The 23,997-nt window shown below is 41.7% G+C and overlaps 1 protein-coding gene and 1 pseudogene across 2 annotated transcripts in view; both read left to right on the forward strand.

Moving 5' to 3' along the window:
- Positions 1–23,997, forward strand: part of Lrp12 (LDL receptor related protein 12) — an 87,880-nt gene that overhangs the window by 13,342 nt on the left and 50,541 nt on the right. The gene's annotated exons all lie outside the window — the stretch shown is intronic.
- On the forward strand, positions 22,851–23,644 carry LOC142845208 (NADH dehydrogenase [ubiquinone] 1 alpha subcomplex subunit 6 pseudogene; annotated as a pseudogene).

Below are 23,997 nucleotides of genomic sequence, written 5' to 3' on the forward strand. Positions count from 1 at the left end.
TTAACTCCTGTATCAGTACGCTGTCAGTATTCACCTTCCTAGTAAGTTTTCAAATTAAGAAGTATGAATTCTCTCAATTGTTCATCTTTTCCAAGGTTGTTTTGGTGATTCTGGATTTCTTAAATTTTCATATGTATTTTAGGTTATTGTGGGGATGGGAGCTGGGGTTTTCCTAAGGATCACATTGACTGTAGAGCGGGTTTGCTGAGGACGATGTCCTCCCAGCTGTAGTGATGGCCCCTGAGCAGCCGTTCTCTTCCCATTTCCGTCTTCAATTTATTCTTGTGATGCTTTGTATATAGATTTTACTTATTTGTTGTTGTTAAATATATTAGTACATTGTTTTCCTTGCTTTTGTAAACTGAATTATCTTTGTTTGGTTTTTAAATTATTAGTGCATAGCAAATATACTTTTCATACATTCTCTGACTTTATCCAACTTATTAGCTTTAATAGACTTGTTTTTTTTAATCCCTTGGGATTTTTGTATACAAGATCATGCTATATCTTTAAACAGTGAGTCTTATTTCTTCACTAGTCTACTAAATAACCTTTTGTTTTTGTGTCTTTCACCAATTGTCTTTAGCAAACCAAACCTTCAGTTATTAAAAAAATGAATAGAAGTAGCAAGAATAAGGATCCTTATTTTTACTTATAGTTACATTTAAATTATTGTAGCAAAGATTGTATTACTATGGAGACAGGAGGAGAATACATGTTATAAATTTATACTGCTCTGTTTTGCCAAAAATGATTTTAAAAAGCCCCAACAACAACAAACTAAACAGTGCTCACACCGACTGCATTAAATTAACCACTCCGTTCTCAATAGTGTTTTAAGTGTTGAGGCTTCCCTTTCCCTTGCTGTGGCCTTGTTTTGGCCTCAGTCTCCTTGTAGGCAGAATGGTATTTGTGCTACAGAACTGTTAGTGAGCAGATGATTCTGTGCCATTTGTGCAATCTGAATGCCAGTGTCTCCTCAAGTTATTACCCTAAGATCCTAATCCCAGGGGCGATGGTGTTAGGAAGTCTGGGGCACTTGATCATGTGGTTCTGTTCTAATGCTCGGAGTAGTTGCCCTTAGAAGAAACAAGCAAGAATTTGGGGAGACACTAGCATTCGGGTTAAATATACAACACAAAATCATTTGCTTATTAACAGTTCTGTCCACTTAAATGCTTACTATTTACATTGTATCTGTAAGGAAACCAAGGCACAGGAAGTTTGTCATCTTAGCCTAGGCCACATAATCACAAACAGGAAGGCTAGGATTTGAACCTAGATAATGTTCAAATTATCTAGCTGCAGATTCTCTGCCCCACCCCGTCTTTACCTAATGCTTTGAAGAAGAGAAGCTCTTGTAAATAGATAAAAACGCATTCATAAAGGTCCTGTGAATGTATACAAATGCATTCATAAAGGTCCTGTAAATGGATACAACACATTCATAAAGATTCTGTAAATGTATACAAACTCATTCATAAAGGTCCTGTAAATGGATACAAACACATTCATAAATGTCCTGTAAATGGATACAAACACATTCATAAAGGTCCTGTAAATGGATACAAACGCATTCATAAAGGTGGTTATAATGATGGGGCTGTGCTCAGACAGTTATACCATATACCATAGGCTATCAAATAAAAAGCCCAATGCCACGTTTGGGTTATTGCTTTTCAAGTTGTTGGTCAGTGAGGTCCCATAGACACATCCCCAAAACATTACAGGCTGTTCTTGTTCTTAGTGATCCTCTAGAACTCGATGGTAAGACCCTCCTACTGAAGACACCACATACTTGAGGTATAGAACATGAAGATGTCAAGCTGGTACCAACCTGGAAGACTCTTTCCTATGCTGGACAGTTCTTTACACACTGTTGTTTTTTGGTTTTGGTTTTGGGGTTTTGTTGTTGTTGTTGTTGTTGTTTTGTTTTTTGAGACAAGGTTTCTCTGTAGCTTTGGAACCTGTCTTGGAACTAGCTCTTATAGACCAGGCTGCCTCGAACTCAGAGATCCTCCTGCCTCTGCCTCCAGAGTGCTGGGATTAAAGGCGTGCTCCACCACCGCCCGGCTTACCATGTTGTTATACACTGTTGGAGAAGAGAAGTCACCAGCAGCCTCACCAGCTGAGAACCCTGATAGCTTCAGTGGCAGCTGGTCTGGCAAGACCAGCCCACTGGCGCAGTAGTACCCAGTACCCTTCAGTGCCCTTTGCAGTGTTGCTTAGAGACCTCCCTCCAGTCAGTGCCTCTTTGTAAACAAGCTGATTTAATTCTTCTTGCATTATCCATTTTAATTTATTACTAGGACTTATCTGCTTGTGAGCCTACTAATAGATGAGCCAGAGATGCTAGATTATTAATGTTTTCTGAATTTATCCCAGTTTGCTCTTAATTGAAATTTCTAAGAGGCAAGATGCTCGGTTATTGGATTTTTATGCTACCCCCTCAGGGTTTGTTGTAAGGCTATTAAGTGACTCACACAAATACTTGGTGCATCAAATGTTAATTTTCTTTTTTCTTTAGTAGATAGACAAATGACAACATATAGGAACAGTAATTGGATAGTTAATAAAGTTAAAAAGATTAACTTCAGAAGCATTTAAAAATACCACCAACCAATTTAACAAATAAGTAAAAATCAAACTGTTCTAGCAAATGTTCTGAATCATTAATAAAGACAAAACAAGACTTGTTAGGGCTCAATGAGATGAGCATTCATGCTTAGCTAACAGAAATACTTGAGGTATTACTTGACATAACTTGGACATACCTTCTCTCCATAAATTATTTTCTAGATATTTATCATATTATTTATAATTTTGTTCACACTAATAACTAATGCTGTAATTGATGCTTTTGTTATTTTTGTGCTTTTTGTGTTTCTATAATTGGGCCATAAAAAGTACAATTACTGAGTCAAAGGCTGGAATACTTTCAAAGTTCTCAATAAAAATAATATCCTATTTGTATTGAATGCTTCTCTTTTACTAATTATTATTTTGAATCCTTTATATATAATTTTTTAATCTTTCCCCCAAACTCAAAATGGATCATATTTTAGCCCCATAAGTAAGCCACAGAGAAAATTTTTTATGCAATTGCAGCCAAGATTTGTTTTCTAGAAGAATTTGAGCACATTAAGCCTTTGCTCATAGATGTTAAGATTATAAGTCTTTTAATGCCTTCCCATTGAACTATTACAATAATAGCACCATAGCAGTGAGCACAGCCAGAGCCATAATTATGGTCACTAAATATGATTTGTCCCTGAAAGGATTCAGGGGTCATGGGACGGATGATTGGTTCCAGTGTGGCAGGCTGGATTATCCTGCATACAAAGCAGGGAAACCACCAGAGACCAGAAGTTCATGTCCAAACGACACAGGCATGAGTTGATCTGAGGGGTCCCCTGGCTGACAGTGAGAAAACTGAAGCATCACACCAGCAGTGAAGACAGGTGATGGGAACACCGGGTGTGCGTAAATGTATCCTCCATACAGTAGTGTCCGCTTACAGTAAGACACACACTGTTGTGACAGACGGATGAGTGGATACCAGGGCAGACAAATGGCTGGCACGCTCTCTGTCCTCCAAAAATAGACCACTGTGAGAAAAGAATTAAACATTTATATGTTTTCTCTTTATGAAACGCTGTTTCAGGGTAAGCAGATACCTTAGCGGGAGAGGGTTTTACTGAAGGGCAGTCGCGTTTGTGTGCAGATCGCCCACTGCTTTTGTGCTGCAGTCTTTGCTGAGCGCTCGCAGCAGACTTTGACCACAAAGCCTGAAATATTGAAGCTCTCCTCTCACAGAGAGTGTTTGCTGATCCTTGAACCAAGTGGACAGAATTAAATGAGCTAAAAAGGACGTGATGCAACAGAAGGTGGACATCGAGCAGCTGGTCAGTCCAGTGGATGTGAGACTGACCAGTCCAAGTTCAGAGCTACTGGAGCAGAGTAACCAGACGGAACGTTGAGGCTTGACAGAAGGCTGGGTATGAGCACACCAAAAGAACAGAGCTGAGATAATCAGGCAAATCTGATTATGGCCTAGTTATAGTAGATGATATCAAGACTCTTTAAGATCTTTCTTTGTTAATAGCTTTATGGGTTAGTAGAGCTGTGCTTTGAGGCACAAGGGGACCCATACTTAGTGTGTACTATTAACACAGCCCATGACAATGGAGAAGGTAACAAAAGCAGTAGCCAAATGCAAGACTCTTTGGCCTACAAGACTTATACACTTCTCTACGTGTGGCAGGCTTTCGGGTAGCCTGCTTTTGGCAGCTACTAACACCATCTGACCTTTGAAAATGCCTTCATCCCTTGGCTTTGTTAGTATGAGCATAGTCATTCTCTCTTGCTCCACTGAATCCAGATGTCATTTACAGAGAAGCATCTGTCCAGAAGGAATCTGTATCCTCTAGTGCTGGTGACTCCAGAGCCAGCATTTCATGCCTGCTTCGGCTCCCCAGTAAACAGATGAGTGTTGTCCGTTTAATTGCTGCACTTGAACCTCCTCAACTTCAGAAGGGGCATGTCAGCTATTCCCAAGATGGCTTTGAAAGGAAAGATACATCATAGGAAAGTGTTGTACAAATGATGACACTATTGTATATTAGGAGGTATCATGAGAGCGTGTAGTACATGATTTTTGTAGTAAGATAGACCTAAGCTTGGATATTATATCTTCTAGCTGTGTTATTGTGAGCAAGTTACTATTATCCTTAACATTTAATTTCTTTGTATATACTGGAGGCAATACCCGTTTCAGTTGTTTGTCATAATAAGTAAATCAGCAAAATCGAAATCAGCAGAACATCGTTTTTGTAAAGCTGAGATGTTAGCTCAGTTGGTAACGTGTCTGCCTTGCACCTAAGTGTGATCCCTAGAACCCATGTAACAAAAATGCCCTGTGTGACCTTGCACACTTGTGATCCAAGCCCCAGGGAGGTGAAGCCATGGGTGGATCTCTGGGGCTCACCAGCCTAACATACTTGGTGTATTCCCATCCGGTAACAGGTTCCCCCCAAGAGAAGTGAAAAGATAGGCAGTACCTGAGGATACCCAAGCTCCTCTGGCTCATGTGTGCATGTGTGTGCATGTGGTATTGTCTCCAGTACACACACACACACACACACACACAGAGAGAGAGAGAGAGAGAGAGAGAGAGAGAGAGAGAGAGAGAGAGCGCTTTACAGATAGATGTGAGGTATGTTCTTGTTACGGGAGGTCCTCCCACTCCTCCAGCCTATCGCCGCTGAGATACCAGCCCCTTGGGGCGTGGTCTCTCTCCCTTTAAAAAAGCGGCCACTTCCCTCTCCTCTCTCTCTTCACTTCCTGCTCCGCCGGTGACTTGACTTCCTTCCTGGTTACGCAGAGGGCTGACAGTGATCTGTAAGTTTTTTCCCCTTTAAATAAATACCACCCTATTAATCATAATTCCAAACCGGTGTGGCATTGTTTGTGACTTACGCCTTCATTTGGCGCCCGACGTTTGGTTTTAGAACCTCTCCCGGCTCGCAGCCGCGAGTTCGGCTTGGCGGCCGGAAGTTCGGCTTGGCGGCCGGAAGTTCGGCTTGGCGGCCGCAAGTTCGGCTTGGCGGGCGCTTGTTCGGCTTGGCGGGAGCCCTTGCTTCCTCAGTCGCTGCCTGTGGATTTAAACTCCACAGGCCCGCGTAGTCTCTGCCCGCGTGATTTGCTCTTTTCTGAGTCGTTTTCAAATCTCCCTTGCAAGCACAGCTCTTAAGTGGCGCGAACCAGAGCACGCGGTTGCTGAAAGCTGCAACCCCTCAGGGTGACTCTGTCACGTGGAGGCATAAGTAGCTTCCAGATTGCTCTTCTCTACCCCTGGATTCTAGGTTTCTGGTTCCATCTCTGGAATTGATTTAATTACATTTACTTTGTTGAGCAACTTACATTTTCCAGTTTTTAACAAATACTAGGCGGACTCTGAAACAGGACCGTGTTTTCGTCGAGACTTGGCAACAGCGCCACCTGCTGGATAATAGGTAATATGGCAGTTCTCGTTTCCAACGCGAATTTTACTGTTCTGGTTACCAATACAATGGGTTATATCATGCAAGGTTTATATGACTATGGGGATAACTTAATTTACTGGTTACTAGGTTTTAGTATTCTTTTGCATATTCTATCATTTAGGAAGATCATGGCACTCCTAAGAACCATACAATCTTTACTAGAAACTCATGCAGGTCAGGAGATTAAGGATTCAAAAGAGACAATAATAAAAAGACTTGAAATGATTGAAGAAATGATTGGAGCTGGTGAACAGAGTAATAAGGCACAAGGACAGGATACAATGCCAACACCAGCTATTAGAACTGGCTTACCAAAGGTTTTAGCAGCATACCCTATACTTAATTCTGACAAAGCGTCAACTTCTAAAGGCTCAAAGGGAGTCAGAGAAGCTAGATGGACGCCAATAGCAATGAATGATCTAAAAGAAATTAAGCAAGCTATTGTTAATTTTGGCTTGCACTCTGCATACGTAAAGGAAATGATAAGGACTTGGGCTTCTAATGCTAGAGCTACCCCCCATGATTTCCATCAGTTAGTGTCTGCAGTTTTAGATAATGGACCTTCCTTGATGTTTGGAATTTATTTCAGAGAAGAATCCAAACATATGGAACAGCAAGGAAGAGCAAAAGGTATTGAGGTTTCCCAAGATCAAATTCTTGGTGCAGGAGAATATGCTGATCCACAGGTCCAAGCTCTTTATGATGATGAAGTACTGTGTTTATGTCACCAAGCAGCTTTAAATGCTTGGAATAGGATACAAGATCCAGCAAAAAGGGTTGAATCATATACCAGAATTAGGCAGGGACAGAGAGAACCCTTTATTGACTTTTTGCAAAGATTAATTAAGGCTCTGGACATAGGGGTAACAGACCCAGAAGCTAGACGAATACTTCTTGAATCTCTAGCTTTTGAGAATGCAAACATAGAATGCAAAAAGATAATTGGGCCTTTAAAGTCTAGATCAGCACCTATGGATGAATGGATTCAGCATACGATGAATGTTGAGACGTTTAGCTATAACGATGAATCTTGGGTAGGAGAAGCGATTTCCACAGCAATGAGGAGACATCAAACTGCCAGGTGTTTTAATTGTGGTAAATTAGGACATCTGAAAAGGGATTGCAGGCACAGAATTTCTAGGAATATTATCTCCTCTGGGAATGACAAAGATAGGAGACCTAGGCCTTCAGGTATATGTAGGAGATGCGGTAAAGGCCGACATTGGTCCAATGAATGCAGGTCAACAACAGACAAACAAGGCAACCCGATACCGTCGGGAAACTCCTTGAGGGGCCTCTCGCAGGCCCCCAAGCCAACAGTGGCCCAGTCATTCCCAGTCACAGTGGAGAATGTGCCTCACCAAGAAAATTAAAAGCTCCAATTTCTGCTGTAAAAAGTAATACTGGTCTAAATGATGAAATCCATGTGGAGGATGAGTCAAAAAACCCAGTTGGACAGAGTAAACGTATATTTTGGCAGACTTCTATTAATGATCAAAGACCAAAGCTAAGAGTCTGTATAAATGGCACTTTTATTGAAGGCTTATTAGACACAGGTGCGGATGTAAGTATCATTACCCCAGAATCTTGGCATCCGAATTGGCCTCTTCAAGAGGTAGATGTTCAGTTCCTGGGAATTGGAACCCTATCTCGTGTAAAACAAAGCACAAGATGGGTTGAATGCATAGGGCCCGAAGGGCAAATAGGAAGACTAAGGCCATATATAGCCAATATTGCCATAAATTTATGGGGCCGTGACCTGCTACAGCAATGGAATACCCAGATTAACATTCCTGTAGTTCCAGGAACTCATAATTCTGGGAAGTATATGATGAGGTATTATGGAAAAAGGTCACTAGCCATTCAGGCTGTACAAGAACATACAGCAAATACCAAACCTTTAGAGGTACCAACAGCCCTACCTTTAAAATGGCTAACTGAGAAGCCAATATGGATCAAACAGTGGCCTCTAGCTGAAGATAAACTACAGGCATTGGAACAGCTGGTGCAGGAGCAACTAGATGCTCACCACATTGAAGAATCAACCAGCCCTTGGAATTCTCCTGTGTTTGTTGTAAAAAAGAAATCTGGTAAATGGAGAATGGTGACAGATCTAAGAGCTGTCAACAAAGTAATTCAACCTATGGGCTCACTACAATCTGGAATTCCTTTGCCTTCTCTGTTACCAAAAGGATGGCCTCTTATAGTTATTGATTTGAAAGATTGTTTTTTCACTATACCGTTACAAGAAAAGGATAGAGAAAAATTTGCCTTCACAGTGCCTACTTATAATAATTCTCAGCCCAATAGGAGATATCAATGGACTGTCCTCCCACAGGGTATGCTCAATAGTCCTACACTGTGCCAATATTTTGTAAGTAAGCCATTGGAAATAATTCGTAAACAATTCCCCAAGTCCATTATTTATCATTACATGGATGACATCTTGTTATCTGATTCAAATAAAGATACTTTAGAAAGGATGTTTGAAGAAGTAAAGAAAGTCTTGCCTAGGTGGGGATTACAAATTGCCCCTGAAAAGATTCAAAGAGGAAATTCTATTAATTACCTAGGTTACAGAATAGGGTTAGAGAAAATTAAAACGCAAAAGGCACAAATTAGGAGAGACCGGTTAAAGACTCTTAATGACTTCCAAAGATTGTTAGGAGACATTTCCAGTCTACGACCAGCTGTTGGGATAACACCTGATCTAATAGTTCATTTAAACAAAACCTTAGATGGTGATAAAGATTTGAATAGTCCAAGAGAACTGACAGCTGAAGCAGAAAAGGAACTGACAATGATTGAGGAAAAATTACAGGAGGCACATGTGGATAGGGTGAACCCAAATCTTAGCTGCATCCTAGTCATATTGCCTTCCAGAATTTCTCCTACAGGGATTCTAATGCAGAGGGAAGATATTATTTTGGAGTGGATATTTATACCTAATAAACCAAGTAAAAAATTAAAAACTTATGTGGAAAAAGTCTCTGAATTAATTATAAAAGGTAAGCTGAGACTTCGTCAACTAGCAGGTATAGACCCAGCAGAAATTATAGTGCCTTTTACTACTGAAGAAATAAAAAAGTTATGGGAAGACAATGAACCGTGGCAAAGAGCTTGTGCTAATTTTTTGGGAGAAATTAATAGCAACTATCCCAAAAGTGGTAGACTTAACCTCATAAAAAGAACTTCTTGGATTCTTCCTAGAATTGTACGTGATGCTCCAATAACTGGAGCCCGTACGTTCTATACTGATGCAAATAAATCAGGGAAAGCAGGTTACAAGTCAGATGAATTGAGTAAGGTGGAACAAAGCCCTTATAATTCTGTCCAGAAGGCAGAATTATATGCCATTCTTATGGTGCTAAGGGATTTTAAAGAACCTCTTAATATAGTTACAGATTCACAATATGCAGAAAGAGTTATCTTGCATATTGAAACCGCTGAATTTATACCAGATGACACAGAGTTGACTTCATTGTTTATCCAGGTACAAGACATAATCAGGAACAGGCTTTGTCCGATGTACATAACACACATCCGGTCCCATACAGGTCTGCCTGGTCCTCTAGCCCAAGGCAACGCTGAGATTGATCAATTATTGATTGGAAGTGTGTTGCAGGCCTCAGAATTTCATAAGAAGCATCATGTCAATAGTAAAGGCCTAAAGAAAGAATTTTCCATTACTTGGCAACAAGCTAAGGACATTATAAAGAGATGTCCTACTTGTTCTTTCTATAATCAAACACCGTTGCCTGCAGGGAGTAACCCAAAGGGCACTAAGAGAAATGAAATCTGGCAGATGGATGTGTTCCACTTTATAGAATTTGGTAAATTAAAATATGTACACCACACCATAGACACGTATTCAGGTTTTCAATGGGCTACTGCCCTGAGCTCAGAAAAGGCTGATTCAGTAATCACACATTTATTGGAAGTTATGGCCATCATGGGTATACCTGCGCAAATAAAGACAGATAATGGTCCAGCATATGTATCTAAGAAAATGAAACGCTTTTTTGATTATTATAATATAAAACACATTACAGGTATACCAAATAATCCTACAGGTCAGGCAGTTATAGAAAGATCAAATCGTACTATAAAGGATATGCTGAACAAACAGAAAGGGACCGAAAATACCCCCAGAAATAGATTACATAATGCTTTATTAACCTTGAATTTTCTTAACGCTAATGAGAAAGGAACGACAGCAGCAGAGAGACATTGGATAATGGAAAAGTCTGCTGAACTAAATCAACCGATTTATTTCAAAGATGTGCTGACCTCTCAGTGGAAGCCAGGAGATGTGCTACGTTGGGGAAGGGGTTTTGCTCTTGTTTCCACAGGAGAAGAAAAATTGTGGATACCATCAAAATTAATAAAGTTTCGATTTGAAGAAGAGAAACCTCTTGGAAAGGAGAAATGACAACTCATCCACAATGATTATATTCATACAGGTGGTAAGAAAAACATATAGAATGGGGGCAGGGTTCTGTTCTTATCTCCACAGGAAAACACTCATCTTTGAGAAATTCAAGGGACCCTGGATGTTTGGATACTGACAGATGGAAAAATACCTGCCCGATAGGAAATATCAAGAAAACTGAATGGGATGTGTAAGTAATATTAAACCATATTTCTAAATTTATAAAGCTGGTTTTGAAGTTGGACTCTGGCTCAGTCCCTCTCCAATTCCAAGCCTGTTAGTAAGAGAAAAACCCAGAGTTTCTGGAGTTTCTGTCTCATGTCAAGAGCCATGATGTGGGACAGAAAGAAATATGAGTTTAGAAAACATCTTTGCTTTTCTTCATATCTATCATACTTTTCATTGAATATATCTATCATGTCTTTCATTGAATATATATATATATGTCTATATGATTAATGCTTAAGTTTTTCATAATGAACAATGAGTTTTTCCTGAAGTGACATTTGAAGTTTCCAGGAAGAAGATGGGGCCCCATAACAACAACTCCACCTGGTTGATATGACGTCATGATACTGATAGCGCTACAACAAGACCTGCTTTGGGTACCAGCTGCACAAGACAGTTCCAACTTGGTTAGCTGAAATGGTGCACATCTTATACAACATTTTGGCCAGACCTGCACAAAATACTCAGAGACTATTGGCAATATTAAAAGACTTGATCTTGAAATTTAACCATCATTTTACTTTCACAGGATCCCCCAGAAAGAACGTCGCCCCCATGACAGCTGGAAGTAATTCTAGAGGACGACGTCCCCTCTCCCAGTAAAGTTTGCCCTTGGGTTTAGGGACATCATTTAGGGGTTGATTATAATTAGTATACGATTGAGGGTTGGGGGAGGAATTTTATAAGCTCAGGGATCATTTTGAAAAAAAAAAAAAAAAAAAAAAAAAAAGAGGGATGATGGGATAATAGATTTGTAATTGTGAGTTACTGTTTTTAGACAAATATATTGGTATAGATTCTTGTATATTGATACAAAGTTAAATTATATTGACTATTGTATGCATGCATGTTTCTACCTTGTTTAAAACATTTTTATGTATTGACATATATTGTATTGTATATATTTACCATATTGCTGTGTACATTTCTACCTCTGATTAAGATACTTATATAATGTTTGTGTATTGATATATATTTACCTACTGCAATGTATATTTGTACATTGTTTATATTTGGAGGTCATTGTCCTCATTTGTTTCACAGTTGTTTATTGTCTTAATCTTTAAGTTAGATAGATATTGAGAATTATATAGACTAATAGTCATCTAAGTTTGTCATTTATAATTAGACTAATCAGGTTCTTTAGATATATAGAGATTATACTCAGTATAGATAGTCTTCAACTTCTTCAAAGAGCTGTAGAAAATGGCCTTTAATCTAACTCAGAGTTTTGTGGTAGTGAGACACAATTGCTCCTGGCAACACCACTCTATTCCCGAGAGAATGTTGAGCACCAAAGACACTCCACCTGGAGCCTTTCCTTTTGGCAGAACTGGCCTTGGGGCAAAGAAATGCCCATACCTCAACCACTGACAAAGATACAGAGCATGCATCAATGGATAAAACAGGGCTGTCTTATCCTGCCAAGACAGGGTAAGATAGTTTTGAAAAGTTGCTTGCCTTTGAAAATGGTGTGTCAGTTATGTTAGGCCTTAGCCAAAGTTGGTTGCTTCAACACTGCTAATGTGACTTTGGGTGATTGCCTAGGTAGCTAGTTGTCTCTGTGATTTGTTGCATGTTTTGGAAGTTGTTTTACTGAACTTCCTAATTAACCAGGTAACATTATTTCCCTTCTCAGATCTTCGATGGGGTTGAAGACTATATAGATGTAGTTACTTTTCTCTCATGACTTGGCCAATTTATTTATTAAACAAGACCTAAGCTAGTTAGAATAGGATATTTGTACTTATTGTATATAATTTCATAGTAGGTTTAGAACTCTCTTATTTAAACAAAAGGGGGAGGTGTTACGGGAGGTCCTCCCACTCCTCCAGCCTATCGCCGCTGAGATACCAGCCCCTTGGGGCGTGGTCTCTCTCCCTTTAAAAAAGCGGCCACTTCCCTCTCCTCTCTCTCTTCACTTCCTGCTCCGCCGGTGACTTGACTTCCTTCCTGGTTACGCAGAGGGCTGACAGTGATCTGTAAGTTTTTTCCCCTTTAAATAAATACCACCCTATTAATCATAATTCCAAACCGGTGTGGCATTGTTTGTGACTTACGCCTTCATGTTCTCTTTCACTCGGAGAAGCACCTGTACACAACTGATGTAGGTACATTTACATGGGATCATTTTTAAGAGTTACATAACAATGAGTAAATCCCCATGTGGTATCTCTGTAGGGTTTTATTGTGCGTGTATACGGGTGTGCTGATGCACATGTGTCGGAGTGCAGGCATCCATAGGCCACAGAACTCTGCTGGAGATGAGAGGCTAACTCTCATGAGTTGGTGCTATCCTGCCACCTTGTGGAACCCTGGGATTGAGTGCAGGTTGTCAGGCCTGCCTGCATGCCCCTCTACCCACTGAGCCATCTTGCCAACCCGTAAAGGTTTTAGACTTACAAAGTGAGTAAGTTGTGAAATAAGGTTTTTAGAGGTAAATGGGAAACTAGCTGTTCACTGGGAGGAAAAACAGAAGGAACATATTTATTGAGATATAGTCTGTAAGCTAAGGGTGTGCCCAGGAGTGGCTGGAGATTAAAAACAGTAGCAGCATGTGCTCTCCTTAGTGCCTTCTTCCAGCTCCACCACAGCAAGTAAACACTGATGCAAAGACAGAGCCATTCTTAAAGTGTGAGCCTTTCTTAAATTGTGTTACCTAGTGCTTTACACTTCCAGGATCTTTGCCACACCGTGGTCTCTAACCTTCAATTAGGGGGGCAGCCTGAATTCTCTTCCCTGTGGCTTTCATACATTCAGCCTTACAGAATACCCATTCCGTCCTCCTTCCTTGTCAGGCTCTCCTATTCCTTCCCTTACCATTCTCTACCCTCTTAACAACTAACTGTAACCTAAAACCAATGTTTAATTATGCCGAGGGTTTTATATGCCTTATTTCAAAACCTGGTCATTTGAGCCATTGAATCAGTAAGCATTTGCAGATCTTACTGTCGGAGACCAGGGTAGGTGCTCTAGGTGACAGCGAGGTGGCAGAAGTGTGCCTAAGGTACTCAGGGCTCTGCTGAATTGAATTAGCTGTATTAATTATACAAATTGTGACAGTTGATTGCTCACCCCCAGAGATGATAAATGTCGTGGTTTATGTTCAGAAGTCAGTACTAATCTGATATTCTGTATAAACAGGAAGACCCTGCCCTATCCTAAACACAGACATATGTTTCCTGAGCTGGGAAACAGGGCCTAACACACTAACTGATAGCAGTCCAGTAGACTGCTGCAGGCAGAGGGACATCATGCTGAAAATGTTGTGGTTTCAGACCCTGAATCCAGATGTATAAGGTAAACCAGAAAAGGGAAGCCAATGCTAAAGGTTAAAGGATAGGGACCAGCCAAATCATGTGGGCCTTATAAGTTCTTATGCATAAAGAAGTTGGAACACTTTTTAAAGATTAATATGAAATGTGCCTTTAAAAAAAATGTCTTGTAGCAGTTCAGAGAATGAGAGGAATGAGAACAGTGCCAAGGATCAGAGAGCTGCAAGATCAAAAGTAGGAAGCCAGCATATGGGCCGATTCCTCTCGCCCCACACTTGTGGGTACTCTTCCACTATCTGAGATGAGCCGGGCACTGCTCAGTGTTTTCATCCTCGTGGAGGTTATATTCAATGCAGAAAGATGGAGGAAATGCATTAGGGGCATGCAATCAAGAAATATCAGGAGGGTTACAAAGAAGGGTGTGAAGAGTCAAGAGAACTTACCATATACTGCATGTGGGCGGGAGATGTTGAAAGACGATGGAGTGACTTAGGGGGTTCTGGCTGGACAGATCGGAGATAGTAATGTGGTTCACCAGGAGATGTAAGAGGAAGGGCAAGGGGTCCAGAGAATTTCAGTCTTCTGTAGGTAATGTTAAGTTACAGTGGTACAGAGGCAAAACAGAATCTTTAGGGTAAAGCTATTATAGTACAGTGCTGGCAGCAGCCCAGACATGGAGACTTATTGGAGCAGAATAGAAGACCCAGAGTCAGAACACGTAGCCATAATCATCTGGTCCTCAGCAGAGGCGAACAGGGGGAAAATAGCCTCTGTGGTAAGTGGCGCTGGCTGGGAAAACTGATTATCCAGATGTTGGCTGAAACTGTCTTCTCAGCCCTCACCCTGCACAAAGGTCAGCCCAAACTGTACTCCAGACATTAATACAAGACCCGATTTGAAACAAGTAGAGTAAATGCTCCAAGGGTACACATAAGCACAGACTTTCTGAGATGGACTCCCGCAGCTCAGGAAATAACCGAGCTGACACAGATTGCATGAACTCAGCCGCATCTGCACGGTAAGAAGGAAACGCACACTGAAAAGACATGGGGGAAGAACAGGGTCTCATCAGCTACGGCTGACAGATGGTCAATATCCAGATTGTGAGGAGAGAATGAATCCAGTCAACAGAACTACAGATGACTTTAAATGAACCAGTACAAGTACCTAATAAATGCAAGAAAAAAATGTCCAGCCTCTTAAGCCATCAGGGAAACACCAATCAAAAGTACACCGAGATTCTAACTCACTGCAGTCGGAATGGCTGTCATCCGGGGCTCCAGCAAGAGGTTTTGGCAGGGATGCCAAACCTTAGATGGTTTCACTGTGTAGCCCTCACTGTCCCGGAACTCACTCTGTAGACCAGGGTAGCCTTGAACTCACATAGATCCATCTTTCTCTGCCCCCTGAGTGCTGGGGTTAAAGGTGTGCACCACCATTGCCTAGCAAGTTTCAACATTAAAAACCTGAAATACCTCTGAGACTGGAGGCAAACTTTTAGCTGTGAACAGGAGTAAAATGAAAAGAAAGTTATATACAATATAACACAACATGACACCGAGTAAACCCATTCCAAGGGGAGAAATGGGCATAGTGAGAAAAAGACTAGACCAAAGCAAGATTGAAACCCAGTAGGACAAATATTAAACCCTACATGCCCCATGTCCATCATCTCAGATCCATGGGAGCATCATCTGAACTCCAGTGGCCCCACCCCTGTGCAAGGCCTTGCTACCTGTAGCTGACATGGCTTCTTTCTTAGGTAGGCTTCAGCCCGTGCAAGAGTTCTTATTACTGGAGTCTCCAACATCCTGGGGTCTTTGCAACTTAAGGTTCACTCTTAAAGCTTTCAGCATAGCTTCTTAGGGGCTCTCTGACCCTACCACACATTTGTCTGGTCTTCCTCTGGAACCTTGGTGTAAACATCAGTGACCCTTCTGCAGTCTGCATTTTTACAAAACTAGCTTCATGTAAACAAGGCCAAGCTCTGCTGCCAGCTTGAGAAATAGCCAGGCCTGGTTTTAGCATGAGTTCTGTGGTCTCTGAGTGTTTGGGCAGTTGACCTTGTGGTGGGGGAATTGTGGTTGTGTAGTTGGAATTTTCTTTGGGCCACCAACCAGCTCCCAAACAAAGACACAGAGACTTACTATTAATTATGAATGCTCGGCCTTAGCTTAGGCGTGTCCCACTAGGTCTTTAATCTAATTTAACCTATTTGTGGTCATCTGGCAGGCTCCAGACATCTCTCTTTCTCCCTTGTTTGCTCTCGAGCCTATATTCCTCCTCCTACTTATTCTCTCTGCCCGCCAGCCCTACCTATCTCTCTACTTCTTAGCTATTGACTGTTCAGCTTTTTATTAGACCTATCAGGTACCTTCAGCAGGCAAGATGAACCAAATGTAACACATCTTTACTTAGTTAATGTATTTTTTTAAGGGCTGAACGCTCTGTCTGCATGTATGCCTGCAGGCCAGAAGAGGGCACTAGATCTTATTATAGATGGTTGTGAGTCCCCATGTGGTTGTGGGAATTGAACTCAGGACCTCGTGAAGAACAGCCAGTGTTTTTAACCACTGAACCGTCTCTCCAGCCCTACTTAGTTAAACTAATATTCCACAACATAAACAAGTGTAGCACACCTTTACCTAGTTAAATATCCTGCAGAACTTCCCCTTTGTGGTCCTTTTTCAATAAGATGCCCTCAAAGCTGTTCTCAGTTATTCTTCTTTCAAGTGGGTTTGTGTTTTTATACCTTGGACGGGAGGGCTCTCTATCCAGGAGACTTCCCTATGTCTCAGTGCAGAGTTGTGTCCCTGTAATGTATCTTTTTATCCACTACTTTCTCCAAACTTGCTTTGTCAGCAGCTCTAGAAGTTATTTACTCTTCTTTCCTGCCCTAACAGCACACCTTACAGATCCTGCTCTGCTTTTTGGCTTGTGCTTCCCACTGTAAAACTGGCTAAAAGCAGCAAGCAATAACTAATCCACAGCTCGTGTGTTTTACTGCCTTGACATTTCCTCTGCCATGTAGATTAGCCCATTACTCTTTTATTCAGCCTCACACAGATCTTCATGGACACAATGTAGCCAGCTTCTTTACCAGAATGTAGCACTGATAGGCTCTCATGCTGTTCTCATTCCTTTTTCTACTGTGGAACTCCATGAGCACGGTGGGTGTGCTGATTTACTGGCTGTCCACTGAAGGAGGTTCGAGTGTTGTAAACTTCCTTAATCCACATCTCCAGAGTCTTCCACATTCCTCCTACAAACCAGGTCCAAGGTCTAACCACACCGTTCAGTTTCTTATAGCAGCAGTCTGTTCTCGGTACCCTTTTTAATGTATTGGTTGCTTCTCATCACTGACACAATACCTAACATAAACGACTTAATGGGAAAGATCCTTATTTTGACTCATGGTTTCAGAGGTTTTAAGTCCCTCCTAATGGGGAAGGCTCGCGACAGCTGGAGTGTGAGGCGGAGGCTGTTTCAATCATCGGGAAGCAGAGAGCTAGGCAGGAACCTATGGTAACATTCAGAGACTCACTTCTGGTACCTCCTCCCAACAGCCCAACCCCATCTCATAAAGTCTCTATGTGCTTAAAGAAGCAGCAGAAGCTGGCCGCTAAGTTCTCAGAACATGCATATTGGGTATTTCACATTTAAACCATAACCCCAATTATATCAAAAAGAGTTTCCAGAAAAGGAAAGATTGGTATAGTACGCCTCAAGATCCCTGACTAGTTGGCAAGAGTATTAACAATTCACAGAGTTTTAGTTAAGAAAGTTGGTTGAAGCTTTGAAGAAAATGACAAAGGACTGATGTGGTTGTGAAGAAAACAGGAGCTAGATTTGAATGTGGCATCATTAAAAGATTAGACGACCACACTGAATGTTCAGACATGCAACCATGAGTCGGTGGGGAAACTCTCCTGTTGTCTGTGCTTCCCCACCTGTCCGAAACCAGATTCAGAACCCACGGTTTTTGAGGATGAGGTGTTGTATATGTATGATGTTGGTGATCTTTTCTGTTTAACTTTGTATGGGGCTCCTTGTTAGGGGTAGGAAGGTACTCAAGCAAACCAGAATCTTGAGTGTGCCAGACAAACTCTACCCCAGGTTTGCTAGGAATGAGACCTAGAGTAAAGGACGGAAGGGGGCGCTCTACTAGTAACTGCCAGTTTTCCTTTCGAGACCTTTGAAATACAACAGAAAATAAATACAACAGAAAGAATTTTAGACTGAAAGGGGAAAGATAAAAATAGAGAAAAGGAATGCCTTCTGAAATGAAAGAAGTTCTGTTTTGTTTTATGCAAAAGCATTAACAAATAAGAAACACGTGCATATATACGTAAGCAGAAACAAGGGGTTGGAAAAGGAGAATGATAGTTGATGAAGGAAGGACGCGGCATCCAGTGTAATCTTAAACATGGCGTTTGCTTGCATGACAGCGTCTGGTAAATGAGAGAACCAGCTTTCTGTGTGCAGATACTGTTGTGTGACAAAACTCCTTTGCAGGAAACACTGCACTTATCCTCCCACCCTGGAGAGGGAGCCCATGACAGACAAAGTCTGGGCACCACCAGAGTCCAACTTGGTTCAGCAGTTGAGTTTTATTGGGGTTGCTTACAGGAGTATGGGTGAGAATGATTCCATCACCAAGGCTCACCCCAGCGTGAGTGACAGCTCACAAAGTGGGAAGCTGGAGCTCACTGTTCAGCCTGTCAGCAGCTCAACAAGTTAGGGGTGCCCCCTCCAGGGGTCTCTGTTGGTCCAGACCTCCTTGCTAAAGCTCAGCTGGGTTTGCTTCTCCTGGCAGTGAGTATGGCCACAGTCTTTGCAGCTTGACTAGTCAGAGAGAGGCCCAGTGATTCTGGTGAGTTTTAGGGACTTACTGGACTTGTTTTGAGTTGGTTACTTCCCTGCATAAAGAGCTTCCCTGCGGGATGGAATGTCTCTGTCTCAGAGGAGACTGTTACTCAGCAAATACCCACCACACACTATTTACGCTTTGTGTCGTGGGTAGAAGTTGACATAGACGGGTCCTCATTTTCCTGCATAATGAAGGTAAGAAAAATATCACATATGTACTGTGAAATGAGAAAATGCTAAGTTAAAGTTGGGGAAATTAAATATATATAAATGTTATTGATGATTTAAATAATTTGGTAGTTTTTTTAAAATGTATACTTCAAAATACTGATTTATAAAGTTGATTTTTAAAAATTCTTTTAAAGGCAGGTTTTCTGCATCCTGATATATTATAAATCACATATTTTTATTATAAAGCCAGTACTTTTTCTGGTTCTTTTATCAGTTGAGTATAAATGTCAAAATGTTATTATTGATGTCAACAAACATAGGAAGGCTGTCGCCGCCTACTAGTCTACCTATGGTTGATTCTCATGTATATGAAGTTTTTAAAAACAACCCATCTTTTTTTTAAATTTATTTATTTATTAAAGATTTCTGCCTCCTCCCCGCAACCGCTTCCCATTTCCCTCCCCCTCCCCCGATCAAGTCCCCCTCCCTCATCTGCTCAAAGAGCAATCAGGGTTCCCTGACCTGTGGGAAGCCCAAGGACTTCCCACCTCTATCCAGGTCTCGTAAGGTGAGCATCCAAACTGCCTAGGCTCCCACAAAGCCAGTATGTGCAGTAGGATCAAAAAACCCACTGCGATTGTTCTTGAGATCTCAGTATTCCTCATTGTCCGCTATGTTCAGCTAGTCCGGATTTATCCCATGCTTTTTCAGACCCAGGCCAGCTGGCCTTGGTGAGTTCCCGATAGAACATCCCCATTGTCTCAGTATGTGGGTACACCCCTCGTGGTCCTGAGTTCCTTGCTCGTGCTCCGTCTCATTCTGCTCCTGATTTGGACCTTGAGATTTCTGTCCGGTGCTCCCATGTGGGTCTCTGTCTCTGTCTCCTTTCATCGCCTGATGAAGGTTAATATAAATAAATAAATAAATAAATAAATAAATAAATAAATAAATAAAACCCTTTCACAGGGGTCACATGTCAGATATCCAGTATATCGGATATTTATATTGCAATTCATAACAGTAGCAAAATTATAGCTGCGCAGTAGCAGCAAATACAGTCGTATGGCTGTTGGTCCCCACAACATGGGGAACTGTATTAAAGGGTCGCAGCATTAGGAAGGTTGGGAATCACCACCTTAGAGCCACTTCCGTGCCCTGAGGAGGTGATGTTCGAGTTGAGACTTGAGTGTGAAATTAAAAGCTTTAAAAGCCTGAAAAAATAAATAAATAAAAACAACCCATCTATAAAAGAGGGTATCAAAAAAAAATAAAAAAATAAAAGAGGGTATCACTGGATATCTTAAAGAAAAGCTTAGAACTGCATAGCTACATAATTTTATCTTAGGAAAGCATTCAAGTTCATGTATTCTACAAGCCAATTAGGAAAGTAATAGATGCCTTAACACGGCAATCACAGAAATGTACTAAGAATAAAGCCAGCGTGTTTACCCTACCTTGACAGTGGTTAAACTCTTGACCATCCACTTTATCCACATGTATTTCTTCATGTTTAATCTGTTTGTAGTGGGGAGGGGAACAAAACAGATGTGCAGTACCTTGGGAGTCACAAATTGAAATGCTGATGGAGGCCAGGAAGGTGATGGCAAATCGATAAAAGAGGCCTCGGGCCACTGTCAGAACACCAACATGGCAGTGGGTTTGGGTCACTGTCAGAACACCAACATGGCAGTGGGTTTGGGTCACTGTCAGAACACCAACATGGCAGTGGGTTTGGGCACCTGGACGTTTTTGTTTAGAACAGAGCAGCCACAAATGCTCAACAGGTGTATATACAGAAATTCATATAGGCAGACAGTAGAAGTTTTTCAACAAAGGCAAATTGCTTATTTTAGGAAAAACATTTGAATGTTGAAATTAAACAGATTGGAATTTCATCCAGCCCTACCACTTGCTAGCTGGAAGATCTTGGGTGACTTCCTCCCATGGGTCCTTAGCTGCCATGTGTAGGTAATGATATTCTCCCAGCTTCAGGAGGCAGATTTAATAGTATATGGCAAGTTCAGCACGGTGCATAATGATGCTCACATTATGGCCAGTGGCTGCTGAACGTGAGCGTGTAAGATGGGGTTGATGGCAGAGGGCAACTAGAGAGCTTTCAGGGTCATGGAGCTGTTTTGTCTTGGCTTAATCTTGGCTGCAGCATTGTGGATACTTATCCGAGCATACTGATCACTCTCTTGAAATCCATGAAGTTTTTCAAATAGCTTCCTTGTTAACGCAGCTGATTTCTAACAAGCGACTTACCCTTTCTCTGCTCTTCAGTTGCGTTAGGGATTGGTAAAATAGTTTATAAAAGCCCTTTCCAGAGCTGTCACTCAGCTCTTAGGGTGGAAGGGGAGGTAGTGGTGGAGATTCTTCACTAGAGATGTTAAAGCCTTCCTTTTTGTTTAAACAAAAAAAGGGGAAATGGTGTAGGATGTGTTGCTTTCATTGGTTGAATAAAGAAATTGCCTTGGCCTTTTGATAGGTCAGAAACTTAGGTAGGTCAGAAAGACAGAACTGGATGCTGGGAAGAAGAGCAGAGTCAGACAGATACCGTGAAGCTCCAGCCCGAGACGGACATAGGTTAGAATCTTTCCCAGTAAGCCACGACCTCGTGGTGCTACACAGATTATTAGAAATGGGTTAGATCAAGATGTGAGAGTTAGCCAATAAGAGGCTAGAGCTAATGGCCAGTGATTTAATTAACACAATTTCTGTGTGGTCATTTCGGGTATAAGCTAGCCGGGCAGCAGGACACAGCCCGCCGCTCCTCGTACTACACTTGTAGAAATAAAATAATTGTAGAATACTAGTAATTCCATGAAATAGGAATATCGAATCTAACCTTTTTTGGTATGCAGCATCTCATTATAGCCATCTTTTGTTGGTGGTGGTGTGGTTTTGTTGTTGTTGTTGTTTTGGGTTTTTTGTTTTGTTTTGTTTGTTTTTGATGCTAGGAAATCTTTCATCAGAATAGTGCACTGAATTCTTTATACATTTTCAAAGAATTCATAAGTAGGTCAAATTATGTCTGGGGAAATTGCATACAGTAGTTTGTCTGAACACCCACATCAAAATGCCTCCGACTTGCAACAGCAAATATTGTATCTCTGAAGTTGTGGATGCTGGAGGTTCAAAATTTCCAGGGTGTCAGGCTGAAGTCCTGTGTGCTCTCAGGCCTCTTCCCTGTACAAATGTCAAGGGAGAGCTCCCTGCTACTTCTTTCTCTTAAAGGGATGCACAGATTGGGGCTAAGATTGTAGGACTTCATCCATCAGAAAGCCAGGACTCAGGGTGGTTCTGAAAATTTTATGGCCACTCTGCACATATCCTGTCCTATGCAACACAGGCAAGAAGAGTGTTCGCTGTCCAACCGCTCTTTCTGACAGGCCACATAAAAGGTTAGTTTTAAAACTCTCACTGGGAGTGCGAAGATGAGTGTGTATTTGCCTTTTCTTTCTCTTATTTTTTGTGTGTATTATATGCATGTGTGTATGTATGTATATGTACACACACACAAATAAAAGATAGTGGATGGATCAGGCTACAGCATGTCAGAATTGAGGATTCTAAGACTAGGGTTTGAGCACTTCTCCCTGAGGTGTTCTTACACAGTTCAGCATAATTATCTATGGAGCTTTGTACAGAAAAGTCACTAGGAATCATACTATTAAGTATCTACCTAAAAATACCAATAATACAAGTATATTTGTGTGCAAACATACAAATAGTTTAAATGGAAGTTTAGGCTGACTGTTCCCTCCAAGAGCCAAATGTCATTAACACTAAAAAACAAAACAAGAAATAAATAGGGATTTTCTTGGTAGGATGGCAGCCAGCAACTTGCAACAGGCTGCTGCCTTAGCCAGTACCTCCATGAAGCCCATTTTCACAGTCGTGACCTTAACGAGGCCGAGCAGAGGATGTGCGAGCTCTTGCGGGCTGTCTGGGGAGGTGCCTAGCACTGCAGTGTCCCAGCCGGACAACACCGTGAAACAGGGACGGGATGAAGTCCGAGAAATGCTTGTGAAGGATGTTCGTGTCCCAGCCCCAGAGTGGTTGATCTCCCGGTCGCTAAGGGAAGGATGGCTCTCCAGGAAACCACTGAAGTGTGCAAGCAGTGAACACATTATGCAGTTCTTCCGTGAAACAGGAACACTAAGGCCAAAGGATTTCCTGTCCGAGTTCTGTATTGGCCATGACCCAGGAGGTCACCCGATGGGAAGGTGCTTGTTAATATTTAATTATTTTAGAGTACAAAGAAACTTATAATTTGATGGTTGCTTTGTGATTAAAAAAATAAAAACAACAGCCAAAACACCCCTTTTGAGTTGTTGGTCACGCTTGCCCAAGAGACTCCTCTGACATTATAGGCTATTGCTATTGCCCTGGGTCAAAATTACCATTCACTTCTGACACCCTGCCCAGGCACCTCTGAGCCGGCACTAACCCGAAAGTCTCCTCCCGGAGGACTAGCTTTTATGGGACCAAAAGGTGCCGTGCACACTTTCAAAGTAGGGAAGCAACCAACAGTCCTGCCCAGGTATGATTCCTGCCCCGTTATGATTCCCATTAACCGCAGTGCTGACCAGCATGGCACGATAACCCTGAGGCTGCAGTAGTGGCACACATATGCTCAACAAGAGGAAACCATGCCTGGTACTGGAAACCTAGCCAGCTACCCAGGGTGAGTGACGTCATGGGTCTTGGAAGAGAACCAGCAATCACCACTTTATTAAAGCAGCACAGTCCCTGACTGCTTAATAATTGTTTGTCTTTGTATCCACAGATAACTGCAGGAGGAAGGCTCACTGTGGATTTACTTGGCCACGTTGGTGTGCCAATTTGTAGGAGGAAGACCCGCTTGTACATCCCGACCACCCAGCTAGCTTAGCCCCAGAATAATCACACAGAAACTATTATTTAAAACACTGCTTGGCCCATTAGCTCTAGCATCTGTAGCATCTGATACTGT

Source organism: Microtus pennsylvanicus, chromosome 2, assembly GCF_037038515.1.
Source record: "Microtus pennsylvanicus isolate mMicPen1 chromosome 2, mMicPen1.hap1, whole genome shotgun sequence".
NCBI classification, from domain to species: domain Eukaryota; kingdom Metazoa; phylum Chordata; class Mammalia; order Rodentia; family Cricetidae; genus Microtus; species Microtus pennsylvanicus.